This window comes from Salarias fasciatus, chromosome 23 (assembly GCF_902148845.1).
Source record: "Salarias fasciatus chromosome 23, fSalaFa1.1, whole genome shotgun sequence".
Taxonomy (NCBI): domain Eukaryota; kingdom Metazoa; phylum Chordata; class Actinopteri; order Blenniiformes; family Blenniidae; genus Salarias; species Salarias fasciatus.
In genome coordinates, this window is record NC_043766.1 from 1,380,001 (window position 1) to 1,392,144 (window position 12,144).

Here is a 12,144-nt window from a genome sequence, read left to right on the forward strand (position 1 = left end):
TGAAAACATTGATTGAAATCACTGACTCTCAAGGATTTTTTATGCCTCACATCCTCCGAAATCGTACAGCGCCCCGGCCTGTGAAAACACTGAATATTTTAAAGCGGGGATGAAAGACTGAGGAGAACAGCAGTATTCATTTACAGGAGGGTTTCGGGCCGCCGTGCACCAAACGGTGACTCACGTCTTCCCGGTAACTCCGGGGGACAGGGACATGAAGGTGCCATCCAGCGGCCAGCCTGACCTTTGACCCCCAGAGGTAAACCGGTGTGCGAGCGGGGCGGAGTCGGACCGCCGCTCTTCTTCTCCGGAGCAGAAGCGTGTGTTTCGCCCCCCTGCTGGGCCGTGAAGGGGGCAGGTGCCTGGGCTCAGTGGGCCGGATCCGGAGCCAGGAGCTCCTTCCGGGCGGAATCCGGCAGACGAGCCGCGGCTCCTCCTGCATCCCTCCCGCTTCCTCCAAAGCATTACCCGACCGCCCCGGGGCATATCAAATATGAATAGACGATGGCTGGATCGATCGGAGTGGGCGAGTAATCAGAGCAGTGCAGTCTGGGGCTGAAATCCGGGCTGAGCGGCCGGAGAGCCCGGCTGAGCGGGCATGCAGAGGTATGAGCGCATCAATTTTTCCTGACAGACACAGTTGTGCAATTAGAAAGTTCAAGGGTGGGGGGTTGTGGTTTAGGGCCGATGTATTATTTAATCACATCGTGAATTATTAAACAGAAACTTTACAGACACAGTCTGATTTTGATTTCCCTGCTAATAATATGATTTTTATTATTATTATTATTGCCATGAAACGAATTCCCAAGGAGTATGTTCTTAGATTCATATCTTGAACGAGGAAACGGAGTTAACGTTTCCCACTGTCACAAATTCAGGTTTTGTTATGTTTTAAGCTCATGAGAAAGACTTGTGATGTTCACAGTCTGTAGATATTATCTGGTGGAAACATTTCTAAATGATAAAACATTCTGCTTAGATACACTCAAAACATTTCATCTTCTCGTTTCACATCTTGGGGGTTGCAGTGAATAAATGAGCCGAGACGCTGGCTGGTAACACCGTCCAGGCCGGAGATGCAGGTTCCTCTCTGACCTGTGAGGAAAACAGAATGAGGCATTGGCTCGGCGGCTTACGGCATGTCGCATGAAGTGAAAGTGAAAATGGAGACGTGGAGCCTGTCTTTATAAAACACTTCCAAATATCCAGGGTGGCTGTTCTGGTGGACATCGGACCCATACCGAGGGCCGTCTCACTGTGACTGCTAGCCACTGCACCACTGCAGGGCCGCAGGTGATCACATGAATCATGGAGTTCCACAGGGTTCTGCGGTAGAACCCTGGATCTGGTGAGAGAAAAGACGACCTGGCCTCAGACACAGTAACTCAGGATAAAATGTAGTTTTGTTTTTATTTATGCTTCATGTCGTTTGTTTTTGAGGTCAGTACTTTTTAAAGGACTGTGAGTTTATGTAAAGAGATGAAAAACATCCTTCACTTCCCTGAATCTGACCTGGAAAGCGGTTGAGGAGACATTAATGAGCTGCACAGCTCTGAAAATGAACCCTTGTGATTTACTACTCACACACCAGAACAAAGACCCGGACAAACATGACGTGCAATTTATCCTGCATCAAAAGACAAAACAAACACGCACCTTGACAGCAGGGCATCAATTTGTGGAAAACATCTGGCGAATGGTTTTGAGAGCGGGTGGAGAGACAGAAAGAGGGCGAATGTGATTACCTGCCTGAGGGTGAGCAGCCCTGCGCTGTATATTGTAATAATAATGTGGTATTTGCTCTCATGTGCCGTTCAGCAGATTCCACACAGGTTTGACAAGTTGCAGAGAGACACGGCCTGATCAAAGATAAGGGACTTCAGGAGGCAAGCCAGTCATTGATTATCATTATGATTTTCTACAAGAAAATCTGGAAGGATTGAAGAAAGAAAAAGAAGATGAAACCTACTGAGGTGTTTTTATGTGGCCAGTTTTCACTTTGGAGCGGTGAAAAGTTTCTCCTTCAGTGCGTCTTCCACTGCTCACCTGTCCTCCCCTCCTCCACCCTCCTCCACCCTCCTCCGCCTCCCTCCCCGGCTGACATGGCAGCGAGGCAGAGGAAGGACTCATATAGGACACGGCTCTTTTGTTGCACAGCCTTATTCATTATTCACCCGATGTGAAAAACAGACTGCCAACCAACTGCACAGCTGTCATGGAGCAACAAGATGTAGGCACAAATTATTCATGACTCGGCAAAGAAAAGGCAGCAGAACGAGAGGAAAATAATAACAGGAGACACCAGCGAGGCAGCCGGCGGCCCGAACACGGCCGGAGGAGCCCACCTCTTCGGGCCAACAAGCTTCCCTCACGCCGAGCGGGTGAAACTCCCATCACACTATTTATACACTCCGCCAAGGCGCTTTCCTCTTCAGCCGCACAGTTTCACACTTCCAGTGGCCTTCTGGAAAAGCTCCGCTTGGCTTCTCGCCTCCTGACAGCATCCTTCATCTCGGCAGGTTCTCCCGATACAGAACATCATGGCTCTCTCAGAAAAAGACCGACAGCGTCGCTCTGCCAAACCCAATACCTGGGACCAGCCAGTTCTCCCTGGTTAAATCTGGACTGATGAAGCATCACCAAGGAACCTTAAAGTGTCAGGAGCAAAAAGAAGAGAAAACCACTACAGGACTGAGTGACAATGATGCTCAAAAACTGAAGGAAAAAAGAAAGTTAATGCTTCCATGTCATTGTCTTTCAGTACATTAAAAAGGGAAGATAGAAATATTCTCCCAGAAATAATCAAATTCATTACCTAGACAGGACTGAGACAACACATTCATTAAATAAAATCCTTTGTTCTCAGTGAAAAAAACAAAATCCAACAGGAAACACAGCTGGAGGAACGTGGAGCCTGTTTCAGTCTCATCCAGGCTCTTTGTTCACTTCTAGAAGTCATTCTTCAGTTCTTCCTCCAGGTCGCCTGGATGTGCACATGTCCAGTTTCTCCTTTAAAGAAAATACATTTTTTAAAGGCTTTGAACTGATTGGTACTAGCAATTTACAGCATAATGTCTTGATGCAGGTTCATGCAGGTGAACATGTGCTGCACCTGCATGCGTGTGGAGGGTGTGGACGGTGTTGTTGTTTCCAGTTTAAAGGCCTGTTTATAATGGCATGTTAGGGAGAGAGAGAGGGAGAGAGAGAGAGAGAGAGAGAGAGAGAGGTGCACACACACTCACACACACACACACACACACACACACACACACACACACACACGAAATCAGAAAATGACGGATGCCAAATAAGAGTTGACGTCTTTCTCAAGCCGCCTTGAAAGCTTTCCATTAGCTGTGCTCTGTTCTGAGGGTTGGAGGCCCTGAACAGCGTGAGTCCGTGGGGTGAGGGGTGGGGGTCTGGTCCGAGAGCAGTGTGTGTGTGTGTGTGTGTGTGTGTGTGTGTGGGAGTGGGGGCGTACTGGGATATGGACCCACAGGTCTGGTGAAAGGGCAGGAGGACTGGGAGGGCTGTCCGCTCATTTAAAGACATGTTTACCCGGTTCATTTAGCATTACATATCAATGGACTATTTGGATGTGAGCTGTCACTCAAAGACAAAAAGGCTGCTGCTCTGCTGCTGGCTCTCAAACCCCCTCTCCACCCCCTCCACCCCCTCCACCCCTCTGGGCAGTTTTACATATCTGATTTTACGTTCTGTACCTGAACAGGAGGATGCAGTGTTTCACTGCTGCCACCCGTCCTGCCTCCTTCTCAGCGCCCCGGTTTTGTCTTCATCTAATAACATATGAATCCTGAAGGTGACATTAAAAGGAATCCACTCCTGCTAAAAGGCTAGATAACGATAAACTTCTGCTCTCTTTGGGGAGAAAAACGAACTCCTCTGAGCACAAGTGACAGGGGAAGGAAGCACCTGCCTTTTAGAGTGAAGACGTGTTCTTGTTCGGGTGGAAGAGGCTGTCCGGGGCTGGGAAGTCCACATGAGACGGAGAGCAGGACGAGCAGATGAGACACACACTCAGAATCCTGACACACCGCACAGCCGGCGCAAGAACATCACTCTGCTTTCAACACGCTGCTAAACAATCAGGTGTGATTTGCTCCTTATATTGTCAGTCAGCATATTGGCTGTTCATGCTAACCATCAGCCAAGTGTCCTTTACTGTTAGAACCAGGTCTGTGTCCTAGAACCAGGTCTGTGTCCTAGAACCAGGTCTGTGTTGTAGAACCAGGTCTGTGTCCTAGAACCAGGTCTGTGTCCTAGAACCAGGTCTGTGTCCTAGAACCAGGTCTGTGTTGTAGAACCAGGTCTGTGTCCTAGAACCAGGTCTGTGTCCTAGAACCAGGTCTGTGTCCTAGAACCAGGTCTGTGTCCTCGAACCAGGTCTGTGTTGTAGAACCAGGTCTGTGTCCTAGAACCAGGTCTGTGTCCTAGAACCAGGTCTGTGTCCCAAAACCAGGTCTGTGTCCTCGAACCAGGTCTGTGTCCTAGAACCAGGTCTGTGTCCTAGAACCAGGTCTGTGTCGTAGAACCAGGTCTGTGTCCCAAAACCAGGTCTGTGTCCTAGAACCAGGTCTGTGTCCTCGAACCAGGTCTGTGTCCTCGAACCAGGTCTGTGTCCTAGAACCAGGTCTGTGTCCTAGAACCAGGTCTGTGTCCTAGAACCAGGTCTGTGTTGTAGAACCAGGTCTGTGTCCTCGAACCAGGTCTGTGTCCTAGAACCAGGTCTGTGTTGTAGAACCAGGTCTGTGTCCTAGAACCAGGTCTGTGTCCTAGAACCAGGTCTGTTTCCTAGAACCAGGTCTGTGTTGTAGAACCAGGTCTGTGTTGTAGAACCAGGTCTGTGTCCTAGAACCAGGTCTGTGTCCTCGAACCAGGTCTGTGTTGTAGAACCAGGTCTGTGTCCTAGAACCAGGTCTGTGTTGTAGAACCAGGTCTGTGTCCTAGAACCAGGTCTGTGTCCTAGAACCAGGTCTGTGTCCTAGAACCAGGTCTGTGTCGTAGAACCAGGTCTGTGTCCCAAAACCAGGTCTGTGTCCTCGAACCAGGTCTGTGTCCTAGAACCAGGTCTGTGTTGTAGAACCAGGTCTGTGTTGTAGAACCAGGTCTGTGTCCTAGAACCAGGTCTGTGTCCTAGAACCAGGTCTGTGTCTCAAAACCAGGTCTGTGTCGTAGAACCAGGTCTGTGTCGTAGAACCAGGTCTGTGTCCTAGAACCAGGTCTGTGTCCTAGAACCAGGTCTGTGTCGTAGAACCAGGTCTGTGTCCCAAAACCAGGTCTGTGTCCTAGAACCAGGTCTGTGTTGTAGAACCAGGTCTGTGTTGTAGAACCAGGTCTGTGTCCTAGAACCAGGTCTGTGTTGTAGAACCAGGTCTGTGTCCTAGAACCAGGTCTGTGTCCTAGAACCAGGTCTGTGTCCTAGAACCAGGTCTGTGTCCTAGAACCAGGTCTGTGTTGTAGAACCAGGCCTGTGTCCTAGAACCAGGTCTGTGTCCTAGAACCAGGTCTGTGTTGTAGAACCAGGTCTGTGTCCTAGAACCAGGTCTGTGTTGTAGAACCAGGTCTGTGTCCTAGAACCAGGTCTGTGTTGTAGAACCAGGTCTGTGTCCTAGAACCAGGTCTGTGTCCTAGAACCAGGTCTGTGTTGTAGAACCAGGTCTGTGTCCTAGAACCAGGTCTGTGTCCTAGAACCAGGTCTGTGTTGTAGAACCAGGTCTGTGTTGTAGAACCAGGTCTGTGTCCTAGAACCAGGTCTGTATTGTAGAACCAGGTCTGTGTCCTAGAACCAGGTCTGTGTCCTCGAACCAGGTCTGTGTTGTAGAACCAGGTCTGTGTCCTAGAACCAGGTCTGTGTCCTCGAACCAGGTCTGTGTTGTAGAACCAGGTCTGTGTCCTAGAACCAGGTCTGTATTGTAGAACCAGGTCTGTGTCCTAGAACCAGGTCTGTGTAGTAGAACCAGGTCTGTGTCCTAGAACCAGGTCTGTATTGTAGAACCAGGTCTGTGTCCTAGAACCAGGTCTGTGTCCTCAAACCAGGTCTGTGTTGTAGAACCAGGTCTGTGTCCTAGAACCAGGTCTGTGTCCTAGAACCAGGTCTGTGTTGTAGAACCAGGTCTGTGTCCTAGAACCAGGTCTGTGTCCTAGAACCAGGTCTGTGTTGTAGAACCAGGTCTGTGTCCTAGAACCAGGTCTGTGTTGTAGAACCAGGTCTGTGTTGTAGAACCAGGTCTGTGTCCTAGAACCAGGTCTGTATTGTAGAACCAGGTCTGTGTCCTAGAACCAGGTCTGTGTCCTCGAACCAGGTCTGTGTTGTAGAACCAGGTCTGTGTCCTAGAACCAGGTCTGTGTCCTCGAACCAGGTCTGTGTTGTAGAACCAGGTCTGTGTCCTAGAACCAGGTCTGTGTCCTAGAACCAGGTCTGTGTCCTAGAACCAGGTCTGTGTTGTAGAACCAGGTCTGTGTCCTAGAACCAGGTCTGTGTCCTAGAACCAGGTCTGTGTTGCAGAACCAGGTCTGTGTCCTAGAACCAGGTCTGTGTTGTAGAACCAGGTCTGTGTTGTAGAACCAGGTCTGTGTCCTAGAACTAGGTCTGTGTTGTAGAACCAGGTCTGTGTTGTAGAACCAGGTCTGTGTCCTCGAACCAGGTCTGTGTTGCAGAACCAGGTCTGTGTCCTAGAACCAGGTCTGTGTCCTAGAACCAGGTCTGTGTCCCTCCAGACGTCCGCGGATCCTCTCTCATGTCTTGCTCGCTCCGTCTGTAACTTCCGTTATACTTCCCGATCTTCTGCCACCTTCAGCTCAGCCTTCTGTCACAACATTTATCCCCAGTAACACAGAGAAACAGTTATGCTTACATTCAGACTGTGCTTTAACAATGGTCTTTCCACATAATAGTCACCATTGTGTGTTTCATTCATGACCACTGGTCTACATAAGCATGACACCCAGAAAGGGCTGCTTGTTTGAAATGCAGGGGAGATGAGAACATGTGAGAAAAAACACAAATAGGGCCTGCTCCCATGATGACGTTTCCAAACACAGTTTTGCGCTTCTCATTTCACTACAGAAAACACAGCAGTACATTTGAAAATCATGTCCATTTACTCGGCGACAGCAGCAACGCTGAAAGCCATGTAGTTAACACAGGAGGCCACCAGCTGGCACCATTTGCAGACAGTTGATTTTCCACCTGTTTACACCACAACTTAGTGGGAGTGTTTCTAAAAAGTTCCACCACAGGCCATGACTGATGGCCTCGGAGAGATGGAGATATTTCAGATGCAGCCTACTACCTGTAATAGAGCCAACAGCTGAGCTCAGACATGGACAGGGACGGCAATGAATTAAAGGAGACGATAAAGGACAGGAAGCAAATAGACAAGAAGACAGATTAGAATAGGTGAGATCATAATGTTGCATGCTGGGAGAGCAGGCTGATGGTGGACACGCCAACAGACTCCACAAACTCCTCAGAAAGGCCAGGGACGTGGTTTGGGTGGAGATGGACTTTACAGGAGGTCTCACAGGAGGGTCTGGTCCAAACTGAGGTCCATCCTGAGCAGTGTCTCTGTCTGTCCTCCATGATGTCCTGGACGTCCATCCTGAGCAGTGTCTCTGTCAGTCCTCCATGATGTCCTGGATGTCCATCCTGAGCAGTGTCTCTGTCAGTCCTCCATGATGTCCTGGACGTCCATCCTGAGCAGTGTCTCCGCAGCAGGAGAACCTTCAGTCATGTGGCAATAAGACTCTATAACTCCTCCTTGGGAATATCTGGTGTTTGTTGTGTTTTTATTAGGGTTGTCAAATGATTAAAATTTTTTAATCAGATTAATCACAGTTTACAAATTAATTAATCATGATTATTATGTCTGAAACATACCCTTTTTTCCTGTATTGCATTAACAAAAAAACAACAGGACATGAATTTATTTAACACGTGATGTGTTTGTTATTTAAGGCTCCAAATAAAGTAAATATTCCAAAAACTAAAACATGCACACCATAACATGTGTGTGTGTGTAGTGTATTTGTACGTGCTCCGCACTGCACGCCGCGCTGCTTGTCATGATGGGCATGCCTTAAACTGCGTTAAAAATTTTTAATGAGATTGATTACATAAATTAACGCCATTAACGTGTTATTTTTGACAGCCCTAGTTTTTATGTTAATCCCACTCTGCTATGCCTGTAGTCACCACTTAGCTTAGCCCTGCATATGTTAACATTTAATTTGATATTACTTATTTTGCTTCCATCTGCAATACTGATACTTTAGCTTCTATTCGACTTAGTCTGCCTTGTTTTCTGTGAAACTATGTCACAAGTATTTCCCCAGGATTAATCAAGTGATTCTGTTCTATTCTATCTTCCATGTCCATTTTCCCTTATACGCCTCTCCCACTGCAACTAGCGGGTCGACCCGTGTCTGCGACCCGCTAACTGTCGCCTTTTTAGACGCCTTTCCCACCGCCTGCAGACCCGCGTCTCACCTCCTGCTGGCGAGCCGCGCCGCTGCGTTTTCTCGCACTGATGGTGTCCCACGTTGATGACATCTTCAGCGCGACGGAGCAAAACGAAAGTAAACAATGCAGCGGAAAACAGTCCCTGTTACCTGTAGGTATCTGCTCTTCCCCACGGATCAGGGGAAGCTCTCTGGTCTCCTGTCTTGCCAAACAACAACTAGCGCGCTAACTTAGCCGCGCTGCGTTGACGTCATCATGTAAGTTCCCGGATGTGTCCCTCCCACTAAAAGCTGGTAGAAAGCTGACCCGGGAATTTACCGGGTCAATTGCAGGGTCAGCGACCCGGGTCGAAATCCCGGGTCAACCCTTTTCCCACTGCCACGACTTAGAGGGTTTAAACGTTTTTTTTGGCCAGTGGGAAAGGGGTAATAGTGGAAAGAAAAAGGCCCTGTTTATTCAACAGGTCATAGCCATAAAACACTACTTTTTTGAAACTAGGTGAAAACCCGGTGTCTGTACACAGAAACGCTGCCTCCACACATGCATGTGGCTGTAGTAAATACTTGTTGGGTACATTGTAGTTACAGAATAACAAACCCTTAGATAGCCATACATCGCAGCACTTGGTAAAAGTTGGACCCCCAGAGCATGTTTTCACACACACTCACACACACACACACACACACACACACACACACACACACACACACACACACACACACACACACACACACACACACACACAACCACACACACACACACACACACATACACACACGCAGTCAGAACCTGTGAGTTAATGACACATGATTTGTTCCAGTGTATAAAGCAGTGGTGGGCCGTCAGGGCCTGCAAAGCCTTCTCTACTGGCCTAAAAATTATCTGAATTACAGACTGATGTAAATTATATGTTGTCCATAAATAATTAATAAATGATTCCAAACGGTATGTTCCAGTTCCTTTCATAGTTTTCCCGTGGTCGCGCTGCTTCCAGACATGTTTTTTTCATATTAAATCATTTAACCAATCAGATTTCAGGCATCATCTGTTGCTAGGGTCAAAGAAATCTGCCCGAGGCCTTCGCTGTCCGTTCCTGATGGCGCAGTGAAGTAAAGTGAAGCGTCAAGCAGACAGCTGCTTCAACCAATCAGACAGTTTCAGACAAATGTTTCTGATGCTTAAAGGTGCCTTAAGGAGTTTTCACGTTTTATGTGAAACAGCGCCCCCTGCAGGCCCTGGGCGTAACGCAGCTTAGTGAAAAACTCGTCCCTGTGGCTCACGTGTACGGGCAAGGGGGACTCCGTCTTCGCTCGTTTAGTAGCGCTCAAATAAGATTTAAGTGTCTTCTCTCTGGTGGAGTCTGTGTGGAGCTGCAGTGCTAGAAGCCAGTCTGTTCTGACTTCCTGGAAGATCCTGCTCAGTTGTTGCTCACTAAGCATCTGGCGGAGTAATGGCGGACAAAGCGAAACCTAACCAGCCGGAGCGCGCATTACGTCATTCCTTTCAAATTCTCCCCCAAAAAATGCTGGTGCCGGACCGGCACTGTGACTTTCAAGTGACAGTTTAGCCTGTTAGAGGTTCTGGTAATGAATATGTCAGGGCTCATTGTACACATCATTAAAAATGTGGAACATATTTATGGTGGAAAATAAGTATTTTTAAGGTTGTAAAACTATTTAATGCACATTTAACACTTTGCTGTGTTAATTAGATAGCAAAATCTGTTATTATACAACGAGTCCGGGGGCTCTGTCAAAACGAGACAAAACCCACGTCAGCCTGTATTATCCATGCAAACAGGCCATGATTTATGACCGAGCACGGCAGCACAAGATGTTACTTTGTGATACAGTCGTCCTCTTAACTGGGCCTGATTGTAGCTATGAATCTCTCTAAAAAATTCATAAGATCCATTTCACAAATGACCAAGCCAAGCATGTGCCTGTATCTAAATAGCAGAGACAGAGAGCGAGGCGAGGAGGATCTATAAGAGGAGCCCACAGCCAGAGGAAGCAGTACAGAATGACAAAGATTTATTCTCAGCCATGATCAAATATTTATGCTGAGGCATTCAAGTAAAGTTACTTTTTGTGTTCTGATTTAATGAATGATTTGAGCAGTGGCAGTGCTGGGAGGCACAGATGTTAGGGTGTGCTGAAGCCTGTGCTAATGCCCATTCAGGGGTCTGTGTGGTCATGTGTCAGACTGCAGCAGGATCAAAGCCATTGTGGGGATCAGAGCATACAGGAGTAGGATGGTAAGTACTTCACCAGCCCCAGAGGTCTGTACTGCACTGCGGCTGGTGGAAGACACAAAGGTGTTTTAAACATGACTTTTACCAATAAAAACCAAGCTCAATCTATCAAGATGGAAGGCCACTGAATAGGGAGCAGACTTGTCTTTAAAGCATGACGTTCGGCCGATATCTGCCTCTGTTTTCCATCATATGCCGGCATCTCACCAGTGATTCCATTAAGGATGGAGCCACTTCGTATGGTGGGATTGATCCAAAATGACAAAGCCACAGTCAAAGAAATGGATCCAGGCAGTGCAGTGACTCTCCCATTCACCCTCTGGCATCCCTGAAACATTAATGACCCTGAGCAGAATCTGATCTGGCCTTCTTTACTCTTTTACTTTTGCTCACAACTGTCTACCCACAATGATTCTAGACTTCAACTTAATCTGAGATTATTTGACAGATCAACGGCGACCGGGAAAAGACGTTTTTTTCATTTTTGTATTTATACTGTTATTGTTTCAGCTTTAACAGCAACAACTAACCAGCACTGTAACTGTGGTTTTTTCTCCTACAGGATGTAGCATACAGCACATGTGGTCTTAGTCATGCTTGAAGACTAAAAACATTACAGGTGCAACATTACTGGAGCTCTCTGAAAATGTGCCAATTCCTTCAAGTTCAATCAAACAGTCATCACTACAAAGGCTGAATGATCCTAGTTGAAACGACGCAACGTTAAAGGCCAGGATGGGTAAACGTGAGTAATGTTCCGTATCGCTTCAGTATTCTCAAAAGTTTTAATCTTGCCTCATGAGGTTTGAATACTAAAATTCAGACGGTTCTTCAGGAAGTCTCCTCTGAGTCTGGTTCCACAGGAAGTCTCTATATTAAGTTTCTTTTAGCCAGAAGCTTCAAAATGGACTCCATGTAGCCCATTCTGGTCCCTGGACTACTCTGAACTACTCTGAACCATGGTCCCTGGATACTCTGGTTTTCACTAATACACGAGCAGCATCTCCTGAGCAGTGCAGCTGTTCTTTGAAGCGTTTCAGCCAGGTGGGACTGTCAGTGCGTCCAGAGCCCTAACAGAAGTCACATAGCCACTGGACTGAAAATCCTCTTTGTGCAGAATGACGTTAAAGCCAACTCTGACATTAGCGCCAAGTTTCCAGCGGTGAAAGAAACACCTGGAGCACCACCACAGGTGCTCAGAGCTGATCAGATTCACTAGAGGCCATTTCAAAGAAATTCTGAACCAAATCCTCAGTGATCGTTTTTCAGTAATGCAGATCAGGACTTTTTGTTGACTTTAATAATTAATTTTCAGAGTGCAGCTGCAGTATCATTAAACCCGATATAACCTTTAATTGAAGTTTAACATCCAAAACAATGTTTCTGCTTCCAGATATGGATTGAG